Source organism: Leuciscus leuciscus (assembly GCF_965113295.1).
Source record: "Leuciscus leuciscus genome assembly, chromosome: 3".
Classification (NCBI taxonomy): domain Eukaryota; kingdom Metazoa; phylum Chordata; class Actinopteri; order Cypriniformes; family Leuciscidae; genus Leuciscus; species Leuciscus leuciscus.
Genome location: NC_138727.1, coordinates 63,784,756 through 63,798,372, shown reverse-complemented (window position 1 = coordinate 63,798,372; position 13,617 = coordinate 63,784,756). Strand labels below are relative to the sequence as shown.

At 37.8% G+C, this 13,617-nt stretch overlaps 1 protein-coding gene and 1 long non-coding RNA gene across 2 annotated transcripts in view; one reads left to right on the top strand and one right to left on the bottom strand.

Moving 5' to 3' along the window:
- The window catches only part of LOC309495446 (uncharacterized protein), a 134,919-nt gene that overhangs the window by 75,801 nt on the left and 45,501 nt on the right, over positions 1-13,617 (top strand). The window lies entirely within an intron of this gene.
- LOC309495498 lies at positions 4,914-12,379 on the bottom strand. The gene is made up of 2 exons (XR_014204691.1): positions 10,602-12,379; positions 4,914-5,200 (listed from the first exon to the last, which is right to left on the bottom strand). It is a non-coding gene; the product is annotated as an uncharacterized lncRNA (long non-coding RNA).

Genomic DNA, 13,617 nt, shown 5'->3' with positions numbered 1-13,617 from the left:
ATACAATCATTGTTCCATTCTGTCCAACACAACTTCATTTACAGAGTTTGGTTCAATCCATCTCTACTCTCTCAATCCACAAGCTCACTGTGACACTGCCTCCTACTGGCAGAAAGAGCTCAATGTACAGTTTCAGGAGGAGCTCAATGAGTCCTTTATCCAGATTTACTGATGAAAAGACATTATGGGGCGGTTTCCTGGAGAGAGATAAAGCCTTGTCTTCAGATTAACAGAAATCTGCTTTATCTGTCATGGTTTTAAATAGTCCTAGAATTAGTCTTGTCCAGAGTTTAAGATCCTAATTAAAACCTCATGAAATGGCAAACGCAGTAAGTAGGCAATTCTTTTCATTTGACATTAAACTCCTAGCAGACACATCAAAATAATATAGTGAGAACCAAAATGTGCTGAATGTATTGTATTGTTGTTAATGTACCCAGCTGTCATCATTTTACAGTATCACCCCACATAGCAACATTGTGTCGGCCCAGATCCGGCCCACATCTGGCACACATGGAAAGATGATCTGGCCCACATGCAGCGTGGACTTACGGCACTTGGGTGGGCCACTCCTGTTTGCCAGATCTGGGCCACAAGCAGGCCATAGCAATGCCACATCTCAGCCAAGAGCAAAGAAATAAACCAGAACTGGAGGATTAAACAACTCCACAAACAGCATTACCAGCTTCACTTATTACCAACCAGACTGACTTTATTTCTGTCAGACGTCTACAAAAGTTTTTATTGAGAATTAACAGAGGTTTAACTATAATGTGTTTCATTTAAAGTCACCATAACAGTGATTAGTGTTTCCATTAGTTGGGCTCTTAACTCTTGTTATATCTATTGTCTTCTTTGGCTGCTGTGACAGTGTGTGTGTCAAACACATTTGCAGCAGCAAAGAAAGCTAAAGTGAAATGAGGTGTTGATGGTTACCTGTTGATGGCTTTATAATCATCATGAAATAACCTGTTTCACTGAGATAATTTGAATCTCACAATTGTGTTGTACTATTAATATATTCTCATCACAAATCCTGTGTTATTGCAGCATGAGGTCCAGCAATATTATAACAATGAGAAGACTTTGAGAAACATGAGGACGAATCATTACTGTTCGATGACAGACACAGACATCAATAATCAACGTATGAATCTCAACAATGGTGAGAATCAAAAGTACCTTGCTGCAATGCATGATGGGTACCATCATTGTACAAAACTCCCAGCATGCATTGCAACATGAATAAATTATGCAGCTAAATTGTCCTATTAATTTGTTTAATTCTAAATATGTGCTTTTATTTTTTTGCTGTTGTTTTTGTTGTGGCATTTAGTAGCTTTTCAGTGATGTTCTGAATTAATCTAAAAAAAATATATAGATTGTCACCCTTGTTGAGATTCATGTGCTGATTTTTGATATCTAAGTGTGTCACCGCAGATTTTTTTGTGCTCATGTTTGTTAAAGTCTTCTAACTGATTGTTATAATATTGCTGGATCTCATGCTGCAGTAACACAGGGTTTGTGATGAGAATATATTAATGGTACAATACAATTGTGAGATTCAAATTATCTCAGTGAAACAGGTTATTTCATGATGATTATAAAACCATCAACAGGTAATTTTTTTTTATTTTAGAGCATTTAATGTGCTTCTTAACAATATTTTATTTATTACACACTAGTTAATTTAAAAAAAAAAAAATTTTACCCATCAGCCCTCTGTGTCTAAATAAGAAATAAAAGTCCCAGAGTTAAAAAATGTGTAAAACGAGCCTGTGTGTGACTTGGTATGACTTGATGACTAAGTTGCGACTTGACTTGACTTGACAAAGAGTATGACTTGACTTGACTTGACTTGACTTGACTTGACCCTTACAACAGAATGACTTGGCTTGACTTTGACTTGCAATGTTAAGACTTGGACTTGACTTGAGACTTGAATTTAGTGACTTACTCCCACCTCTGCTACTTGGCGTATATCTTCTTCGCTGTTAAGTATGTGTGCTCGGCAAGACCGTTTTGTGTTTGAGCGCCCCCAAGTTGTGTTTTACTGTAACTTCAGAAGCTCCAGACACGTGAGCAAAAGCGGCAATCTCATTGGTCGGATAGTTTTTGACGCGGCGCGTCAAACAAAAAAAACGAACCCGAGGCGTTTAAAAAAAAAATTACGCTTTTACGCGTGCCGGTTTTTTTCCGCGTCGGTGTGCACACTCACATTGGCGCACTTTGTTTAGTCACGAGGCGTTAAACGTCGGTGAATATCGCGCGCGAAATTCGTCCCGGTGTGTACGGGCCTTAAAGCTGCTTTGGACAAACAATCTACATTGTTAAAAGTGATAAATGAAGATGACTTGACTTTGCAAAATAAAGAATGAAATAATTGTTTTTATTACATTTTTTTCTTCACTTTTCTAGAGCCAAAACAGTACAATTATAATACATTGTGATTATAATACATGATATATTTTTTGTCAAGTTGGCCCCATTGATTCCTGTTGTTTCCAATAACATTGAATCTCTCATAAAACTCTATTAAAGTCCCTGTAAAGGCAATTCTAAAAAAAAATTCTAAACACATTATAAGTGTTAGAAATGTATTGCTAAAACATATTACAAAGACTGTGAACTGTGAAGTACTGAATTGTGGAGTTAAACCGTTAAACAGTTTTTCACCATTGCTGTGTTCCGGATTTTTTGGGCGGGGCTAAAACGGGGGCCACTGAGGCTGCCCCCCCTCCCCTATCAGTTCGCTGCTCAATCGCGAGTTACTGTCAGTATTATTTACTACAGCCTACAGTTTGCTAGCTAGATATGCCTTCGTCACGGAAATGCGTATTACCTGGATGGGATCACTTACAAAACAGATCGGTGTCCTTATTTAAATTTCACGAACAACGATCATATCAACAAGAGGTGGATTCATTTTGTGAAGAGCCACCTTGATGGAGAGCTGAGGATCACCACCAACACCCGCCTCTGTAGTGATCATTTTACACAGGATAGTTTTATAAACTTTCATCGGAGACAACTGGAATTCACTGATAATCCACTGTTACTGGTGAATGGGGCCGAGCCGACTCTCTCGCCTCGGCCTTCATCCTCCCGTCGCGCCGACAACTGGTGCCATCATCGGCAGTGCGTGCCCGCGAGTCAACTATCCCGTGAGTGGGCGTGGTTTCAGCGCAGCCAGCGGACACGCCCCCAGCGTTTGAGAGCAGAGAATACTGCTCATTTTTTCAAGATTTTGATAGTTTATTTTATTTACTTGGCTGCTTTTTTTATCATTCAAATTTGGCTGGGTGGCTAATAACAAATTTTTCTGTGGTGTGACAAACTCAGAAAATATACTTAATTTTGACTTTACAGGGACTTTAAATGAATTCATAGAGCTCAGAACACATCCTGAAATTATATTCAGATTAACCAAAATGTTGCATTTTATTTCTATGAATAATTTACATTTGCATTAAAATATGTATTCTTATTGATAACACAGATGGGCTTAAATGGCACACATGTAAATGTATAAGCTCACTTCAGACTTTATCTGTGTCTCATTTCGAAGGCTGAGTCCTCCGGAGGTTTCATTTGTCACGTCACTGAAGCGGCTTCATTTCAGTAAACTGACCATTACAAAGTCATTAAGAAATTACAACAATCTATGCTTTATAAGGAATAACTGTCACTTTTATAATGTTACTGTTCTGAAATAAGAAATCCTTTATGAGAAATGCGGCCGACAAATGTGACCTCTGGAGGAAGAAGCCTTTGAAATGAGACACAGATATAATGTGTGCGATTAAAGAAGTCATTCAGATTCACCTGAGTAGAATTATGATACACCATATGTCAAAATGATTGATGACCGTGAAATTGATTAACTCTTGACATTGTCCCGCCCCCTGCCCTTGGGTTGACCTTGACCTCACATGGCAGCGTCGCCTTTGACCTTGTGTCCTCCGGGGTTGGAAATGACATATGAGCATTGACTAATTGGTTGATGTGTATGCCCTCGTGAGTATATCTATTGATTAAGGTTTGAACTTTGTCTCAGTTATAAAGTCATGAAGGGTTATTTTTGTGAGCTCTGACATCCGTTTGTGTCACATGCCATTCCATCACATAGTGGGGGTTTCTCGAGCACAGTGGAAGTGATAAAAAGAGGTTTTCTAATAATGACGTATATTTCACACTAACTAAAGTTGAAAAAGTTGAATAAAATAAATCATCTTACATTTTCAGAGAGTTGTAGAAGCTCCTTACATATAGTTGTCCATACAACATGTGAATGGGTTTTACAAAAATGCAATAAGTTAAATTAAAAAGATCTCTCTCACACCAGCGTTTCACAGTCATGAGACATTGTGAATGTTTTGCTAGTGCTACATTTATTTCAAAGTATAATCTTAAAAGTTTAAATTATATATTTTAAAAATAAAAGATGTTTTAAATTAAATTCAATTAATTATTTAAAGTCTTAATAAAAACAAATATTCTACATCGATGGTCTGTGGAAAAACTTGACTTGAACTTAAAGTATATTTTTTATTTATCAAGGTTATGTAAAATAATTTGAAATTTGAAGTGTCACAAGTCATCTCATACATGTGAAATGTGTTTTAAGATGTATCTGTGAGAAAATCACCACATAGGCCTATCTTCAGAGAGAGAGAGAGAGAGAGAGAGAGAGAGAGAGAGAGAGAGCAACAATGAAAACATTTAGAAACTGTGAAGCCTCAGGCTGTCCACATTGATAGGCTGCTTATAAGGTACTTCTAATCGCAAGTGTATCTTCTGAGAAAAAAGTTACTTGACAATAATGTTAGCTTCAGGATATACGGTGACAGACCAGATGAACCTCTGTGCATCATGTCACAGCAATGTTAGTCTGCTAACGCCTTTCAATTCAATTCAATTCAATTCAAATTTATTTGTATAGCGCTTTTCACAATACATATTGTCTCAAAGCAGCTTTACAGAAAGTGCATTTCAGAAATGTACATAGAAAAATACAGTTAGTTAATCATGCATTAATTTAGGGCATAACATATCGCCGGCGTCGAGTCGTCTCCTCACGGGCGTGGAGTCGTCTCCTCACGGGCGTGGAGTCGTCTCCTCACGGGCTTCGAGTCGTCTCCTCACGGGCTTCGAGTCGTCTCTGCATGGGTGTTGGGGCATCTGAAGTTTCCATGAGAGGCTGGATACAAACTGGAGCTGACGAACTATTTACCTCGGGACTTGCGTCCCGAGATAACAACAGAAAAGCAGATGGGAAATAATTAGCGTAGCTGCTGTTCCTAATATTAATGCATTCAATCTGATTCAACTGTAGTATAAAAGGTAAGTATTATGTGAACGCTTGGCTAAAGAGATGCGTCTTTAATCTAGTTTTAAACTGGGACAGCGAATCTGATCCTCGAACAACATCAGGAAGGCCATTCCAGAGTTTAGGAGCTAAATGTGAAAATGCCATCCCTCCTTTAGTGGACTTAGATATCCTAGGAATGACCAGAAGCCTTGAATTTAGTGATCTTAAAGAGCGCGATGGATTGTAGGGCGATAGAAGTTCCGTTAAATACCCAGGAGCTAAACCATTTAGGGCTTTATAGGTCATTAGTAATACTTTGTAATTGATACGGAACTTAGGTAACCAGTGTAGAGATGATAGAATTGGTGTTATATGATCATATTTTCTTGACCTAGTAAGAACTCTAGCAGCTGCATTTTGGACTAACTGTAGCTTGTTTATTGAGGATGCAGGACAACCAGCTAATAAAGCATTACAGTAATCCAGTCTCGAGGTAATGAATGCATGAACTAACTTTTCAGCATCAGAGACAGATAGCATATTACGTAGCTTAGCAATGTTTCTAAGGTGGAAAAAGGCTGTTCTTGTAACATATGAAATATGATTTTCGAAAGACAAGTTGCGATCTAGTATAACTCCCAGGTCTTTTACTGTAGTGGATAAAGTAACGGGACATCCTTCTAAATTGAAGTTGCATTGTAAGAGGTTTTGTGGGCAGTTTTTTGGACCCATAAGTAATACCTCCGTTTTATCTGAATTTAATAGCAGAAAATTACACGTCATCCAGTATTTTATATCTTTAACACACTCTGTCAATTTAGATAATTTATTGTTTTCATCCGGTCGTGATGAAATATATAATTGAGTGTCATCAGCATAACAGTGGAAATTAATTCCATGTTTTCTTATAATATTACCAAGCGGCAGCATGTATATTGAGAATAACAGAGGGCCTAATACAGATCCCTGCGGCACTCCATACTCTGTTAGACCTTACCGGGTTTTTTTACAGTAAAATACTGGCAACACTGTTGCCAGTAATATACTGTTAATTGTACAGTTCTTTAATGTAATCTACAGTTTGTTTCTGTAAAAATGCACTAAATTAAAATTCAAGTTAACTAATTACACTTGCAGAAACCGACTGCCTTAAACTGACCTACTGTCATTTAAATGTATTAACTAAAATGTATAATGCATTAATAATGTGAGCAAAGTATTACTATGAACTTCTTTCATTTGAGACCACTAAAAAACTATTGTACATAAAAAGATTTCCACTGGACCAGCAACTACACAGTCACCGCCTGTTAAATAAAGCAACATGCAGCAAATCATCAATGTTTGTAGATCTTCTCCTGGACTGAAGCACAGGCTCTACTCTTCTGCACAACGGTGACCCAAAAAATAAATTTTACAGTAAACTACTGGCAACAGTGTTGCCAGTATATACCTGTTTTATAACTTACAGTTTATTACTGTTAAAATACATTATGTGGGTGTGTCTTTTTATCTTACACTGTTAACCCTTTCAACCCCACAGGAAAATCCACACTACAGAGAGTAAAACGTAACATTGACGCAGTGTTGCAGTGAGATAATTAAGTGAATATGTTGAATAATAAGTGAATAAGTGAAATAAGGTATTGTTGAGCATTAGTGATGAACACCTGCTGTTAACAAGCAGAATCACTGAAGGAAAGAGGAACACACGGACAGAAAATAGAGAAACACAAGAACTACAACTGACTTCCAGCCATTACACATTTTTACACTTATTATTAACAGTATGACTTTGTTTCTGTCATACATCTACAGAAGTTGTTATTATGATGTGTAATTGAAAATGTTTGGTTTGAAGTTACCATGACGGAGATCAGTGTTTGCTTTCGTTGGGATGCTGACCCTTGAATATTTAACATTAGTATTTTACTGGCTGATTGAACTGTGTCTTTGCACTTGTGCACACACACAGTTTGTGAATGATTGCAGTTATACTGATTATGATGAAAAAATCATCATATAGCCTGTTCATACACTAAATCTCTTTCAGTTTTAAATTCTGTATTAAAGTGTTATATTACCACCACTGTGAAACCATAGTAATAAATTACAATTATATTTTTTTAATACATAATGCACAGCCTAAAAAAGAAACATGTCTTGTAGAAACACAGAAATATCAAAAATCTGCATATGTCTCTCATCAATGGTGGCAATAATTTATTTGTATTTATTTATCCATGCAGGAGTGCATGCTGGGAGTTTTATACAATCCTGGAACCCAGCATGCATTGCGACATGAAAGTTTTTATTGTCACCATTGTTGAGATTCATGTGCTGATTGTTGATGTCTGTTTGTGTCTAAGACAAGCAGGAGTTCAAAAAGTTTTAAAACACTATATTATTTCAATATTCTTCAGAATAACTAATTATAGAAACATTGCTGTATTTCCCATTATAGATTAAAATATATGATTAATATTAAAAACCCATAAATCCAAAGCTTTTACACTGGTTAAGATCAGAGAATCAGACATGTCCAGGATGATTACTTAATCATTATAACAGTCTTAAACACCTTATCATCTTTCTCTTGACTTTTTCTTGCCATAACACTTGTGTTTTATAAACACATAGTTAAAGCAGTCAGAGAAAAACTGACATAATAAAGTCAATGGTTCAAGAGCCCAACTAAAACAAATACTGATCTCCATCATGGTGATAATAACTTTAATATTTTCAATAAAACATCAACAATGAAATATCTGTTAATTCTCACCAATAACTTTTGTACAAAAGAAATAATGTTAAACTGGTTTGTAAACTGGTTTCACACTCAGTGTTGCTGGAAGTCAGTGTAGTTCTTGTGTTTCTCTTTTTTCTGTTCTTGATTCTCTGTCCTTCAGTGATTCTGCTTATCAGGTGTTCATCAGTTTCTCAATTCACTCACTTCTTTTCATTCACTCTGTCAAGTGGACTATATTAGTGAACTAATGTAGGGAATAGGGAATGAGGGTATAGGGTGTGATTGGGAAAACAGCCTCTGAGTGTCGATTTTGAGCACTGTTCATTCACAGTATATTCCTATAGGCTTTTTTTGTTTTCTACGGTATATTACTGTTTTAATGGAAAATGGTATGATATTGTCAGAATTAGGCCTTTTTTTACAGCAAGGGTTAACAGTGCAGTTTACTGACGTTATCTTCGATTTTTCCCCATTTAAACAGACAAAATGGAAGCGGTCTGATAAGTACAATCTAAACCAGCTTAATGCCTGTCCATGAACACCAGTGTAGTTTTGTAGTCGATCTAAGAGTATTTTGTGATCTATAGTGTCGAACGCAGCGCTAAGATCGAGTAAAACTAGTATTGAGATACAGCCTTGGTCAGAAGCTAAAAGTAAATCATTTGTGATTTTAACGAGCGCAGTTTCAGTGCTATGATGCGGTCTGAATCCAGACTGAAACTTTTCATAGATATCATTTTGTTGCAAGAAAGAGCCCAGTTGAGCGGACACCACTTTTTCTAGTATTTTAGACATAAATGGTAGGTTTGAAATGGGTCTATAATTTGCTAGGTTATTATGATCTAATTGTGGTTTCTTAATGAGAGGTTTTATAACTGCCAGTTTAAATGTTCTTGGAACATGACCTAAAGATAAAGACGAGTTAATAATATTGAGAAGAGGCTCTTCCACTACAGGTAACACTTCTTTCAGTAGTTTAGTGGGTATTGGGTCTAATAAACATGTTGTTGGTTTAGATGCAATGATAAGTTTATTTAGCTCTTCCTTTCCTATAGTTGTAAAGCGGCGTAGTTGTTCTTGAGGGGCGATAATTGAGGCTGAATCATAAGACACCATTAAAGATTGTACATTTACAATTGTGTTTCTGATGCTTTCTATTTTCTCAGTGAAGAAGTTCATGAAATCATTACTACTGAACTGTAACGGGATATTTTGTTCGGGTGACGTCTGTTTATTTGTTAGTTTAGCCACGGTGTTAAATAAAAACCTTGGATTACTTTGGTTATTTTCTATTAGTTTGCGGAGATGCTCAGCCCTGGCCGCTTTTAGGGCCTTTTTATAACGTGACATACTGTCTTTCCACGCGATTCTAAAGACCTCTAAATTAGTTTGTTTCCATTTACGCTCTAAATTTCGAGTTTCTCTCTTGATAACATGCGTAGTATTGTTATACCATGGCGCTTTAGTTTTCTCTCTAACCTTTTTTAATCTAATTGGTGCAACGATGTCTAATGTACTAGAGAAAATGGTGCTCATAGTGCTAGTCATTTCCTCTAGTTCATCCGTTTGTTTGGGTTCACTGAGCAGCTGAGATAGATCAGGTAAGCTATTTGAGAATCTATCTATAGTGGTTGGAAGGATTGTTCTGCCTGGTCGATAACGTGGCGCAACATGACAAATTTCAGCAGTACGTAATATGCAAGTTACCATGTAGTGATCAGTGACATCATCACTTTGCGGTATAATATCTATATCGCTTGGATTGGTTCCATGTGATATAATTAAATCTAGCGTATGATTAAGACGATGAGTTGGTCCGGTGACGTTTTGCTTGACCCCAAAGGAGTTTAATAAATCTGTAAACGCAGCCCCTAACGCATCATTTGGATTATCTACGTGTATGTTAAAATCTCCAACAATTAATGCTTTATCGACATTGACTAATAGGTCTGAGAGAAAATCTGCAAACTCTTTTAGGAAATCAGCATAAGGCCCAGGCGGTCTATATACGGTAGCCAAGGCTAGAGATAATAGGGATTTATTTCTTACATCTAAGAGTGTAACATTTAGTACAAGTACTTCAAACGAATTAAACCTGTGACCTGTTTTTTGAGTAACATTAAGAATGTCTTTATAGATGGTTGCAACACCGCCACCACGACCAATCAGACGGGGCTCATGTTTATAACAGTATCCAGGAGGAGTAGACTCATTAATACCGAAATAATCATTTGGTTTAAGCCAGGTTTCAGTAAGGCAAAGTACATCGAAACTATTATCTGTGACCATTTCATTTACAATAACTGCCTTAGGTGTGAGCGATCTAATGTTTAGAAGACCTAGCTTTATAAATTGTTTTTGTTCACTAATATTGAGATTTTCTGGTTTAATTACAATTAGATTTTTCCTAGATCCTACAGTAGATTTAATGTTTGACCTCACTAAACGAGGAATAGACACAGTTTCAATATAATGTTCTACATTGGTACTTATATCAATTAAGTTTGGACAGCAAAGAGTGTGATTTGGTCTTTGACTTACTAGTCATATGGTGTGCAACGCCTTGGAGATGTTGTCCGACAGAAGAGCCGCTCCGATTCTGCTGGGGTGAAGTCCATCAGCACGGAAGAGCCTAGGACGCTCCCAGAACAGATTCCAATTATTTACAAAGAGCAGTCTCTGTTCGTTACACCATGACATTAACCATTCATTTAGAGCAAATAATCTACTGAACCTTTCATGTCCTAGTCGGTACGTGGGAAGCGGTCCAGACACGATGATCGTTGTTTCAGGCGATGTGCTGCGTACCGTCTCGATCAGGCTCCTGTAGTCCTTCTTCAGAACCTCCGTCTGCCGCAGTCTGATGTCGTTCACTCCCGCGTGTAGCACGACAGCTCCGATGCGCTCGTCACCATTCAGGATCTCGGGGACCTGCGCAGCCACATCGAGAACACGAGCACCAGGAAAGCAGTGAGTGCGCACCTTACCTTTACCTGAGGTAGCGTGTACATGCCGGACGATGGAAGTGCCGATGATCACAGCGTCGCGTCCCGTCTCGCGAAGAGGGGAGAAGCGGTTCCGGGTGGAGATCTCGAAGGCCGGGAGGGGCGGAGAGGTCCTTGCTCTGGTCCTGGCTCGCGTCTTCCGCTGTGGAATCACCCAGGGTCCGTGGTGTTGTGTCGGTGCCGGAGTGAATGAAACCTGGTTGCTCGCGTCCTGTGCAGAGAAACACACGGAGTAGACGAGGTCGGAGTCAAAAGGTTACTAACCACTGACTTGTGAGCATCAGCGCGTGATGTTTCAAGTGCTGATCGCCGATCTCGCAGCTCGGCTTGTCTCTCTAGTAGGTCGCGGATCTGCTTTTCCACCGAGTCCAACTCTAGCTGCACAGAATGCAGCTCGAACGTGTCCTCACCTGCACTCAAAGGTAACGTTAGACACACATCCGATATATTCGCCATTATAGCAGATGTGCTATAATGGCGAATTATAGCTTTAAGTGATACAGGTGTAAAAAAGACGATCAATAGGCGCGGCCACGCGTGTAATGCTAGCGGGCTAAGGCTAGTAGCGGAAGTTCGGAAAGTTGGATATAAGTAGCGATATCAAAGCAATCCAATTGTTTTTTAAATAGAATAGTATTCCAGATATGTTCACACGCTGTAAAAATGAAAGTGTTCGTTTGTAAAAGAGTGTAAAGAAGAAAATCACGGTTTATGAATTAATTAGACGGAGCTCCAAACACAACAACGCACTCAATCGCGACGCATGCGCAGTTTTGACTTGACAGAAAGCAAGTTTTAAGTTGCCTGAGCCAAAATTTTGTTTGTACTAAATTAATTTCAAAGCATAATCGTAAAAGTTTAAATATGATCTTTTAAAATGAAAAGATTGTTTAAATTAAATCTTGAAAGTTTTATTAGATACGTATCTTCTATTTATCTTTTAGAAGATTACTGTAATGATTTTGTTTAACGGTGACCTAGAGTATAATTTGTATTAAACGTCTGTTCAAAAACTTGTTGAAAATTTTAAAGAAAAAACTGTACTTACTTAGTCATCTTAAGTCTCATTTATATAAAGATTCAAATAGCATTTTTGTCATGTTGGGTTTAAATTTTTATGGGGTGGGGTTTCCATGGCCATAATGATTTTTGTACTGTAACTACATTTTCTATCCCGTACACCTAAACACGACCATCACAGAAAATGTATTTTTACATTTTACATAAAATAATAATAATAATAATAATAATACAAATAATAAAATAATTTTATATAATTTATAATTACCAAGCTGTTTTACACACACACACACACACACACACACACACACACACACACACACACACACAGTTGATTCTATTAAATTAACTAAGGATCGACTGCCAGCAGTCGATTTTGATATTCTAGGTATTATCAACTGGCCAGAATTTTGAGATTTCAATAGACGTGAAGGACTATAATGCGTTAAGAGCTCGCTCAAGTACTGCGGAGCTAAACCATTTAGTGCTTTGTAAGTAATCAGCAATATTTTAAAATGTATACAATGTTTAATAGGGAGCCAATGCAGTGTTGACAGAACCGGGCTAATATGGTCATACTTCCTGGTTCTGGTAAGAACTCGAGCTGCTGCGTTTTGCGTTTTAGCTGTAGTTTGTTTATTAAGCGTGCAGGGCAACCACCCAGTAGAGCATTACAATAATCTAGCCTTGAGGTCATGAACGCATGAACTAATTGTTCCGCATTTGTCAATGAGAGCATATGGCGTAATTTATATATTTTTAAGATGGAAGAATGCGGTTTTACAGATACTAGACACGTGACTTTCAAATGAAAGATTGGTATCAAAGAGCACACCCAGGTTCCTAACCGACGACGAAGACTTAACAGAGCAGCAAGTGTTAGACAGTATTCTAGGTTATTACGTGAGGACGTTTTTGTCCAATAAATAGAATCTCTGTTTTTTTCAGAATTTAGTGGTAGGAAATTACGAGTCATCCATTTTTTTATATCAGCTATGCATTCCGTTAATCAGCTGTTCTTCACACAGAACCTGTTTCACAGATACTTCATTAAAGTCAAACACCTTACACACCTTACAGTTTGAACCTGCTTAGGTGCGTATTTCAGATGGGTGTGTTAGTGTGTCTTTTGTTTTTCAGGACATCACCTGTCACATCTACTAATGGCTCGTTTCCACTGAGTGGTACGGTACAGTACGGTACGGTTCAGGTCGGCAAACCATGAATCAGCTTGCGTTTCCACTGCCAACAGTACCCTTACTTGATAGGCGTGGTGTAGCCTATGCCGGAAAGAAGCAATCGAAGTTCGAAGAAGAAAGCTTAAACAACAATGGATCCGCCGCCGACATTAGGCTTTTCTCAATAGAGAGCCTAAGTCCCTCCCCTTCCGGTTGACCACCATGGGACCTTACTTCGGAAAAATATTGTATGGTACACAGCAAAAACTCCAGTGTTAAATGAACTCTCCTGGGAGTTTATATGGCTCCAGACTCAAGAGTGTTAAAGTGTTAAAATATCAGTGTTAAATTGAC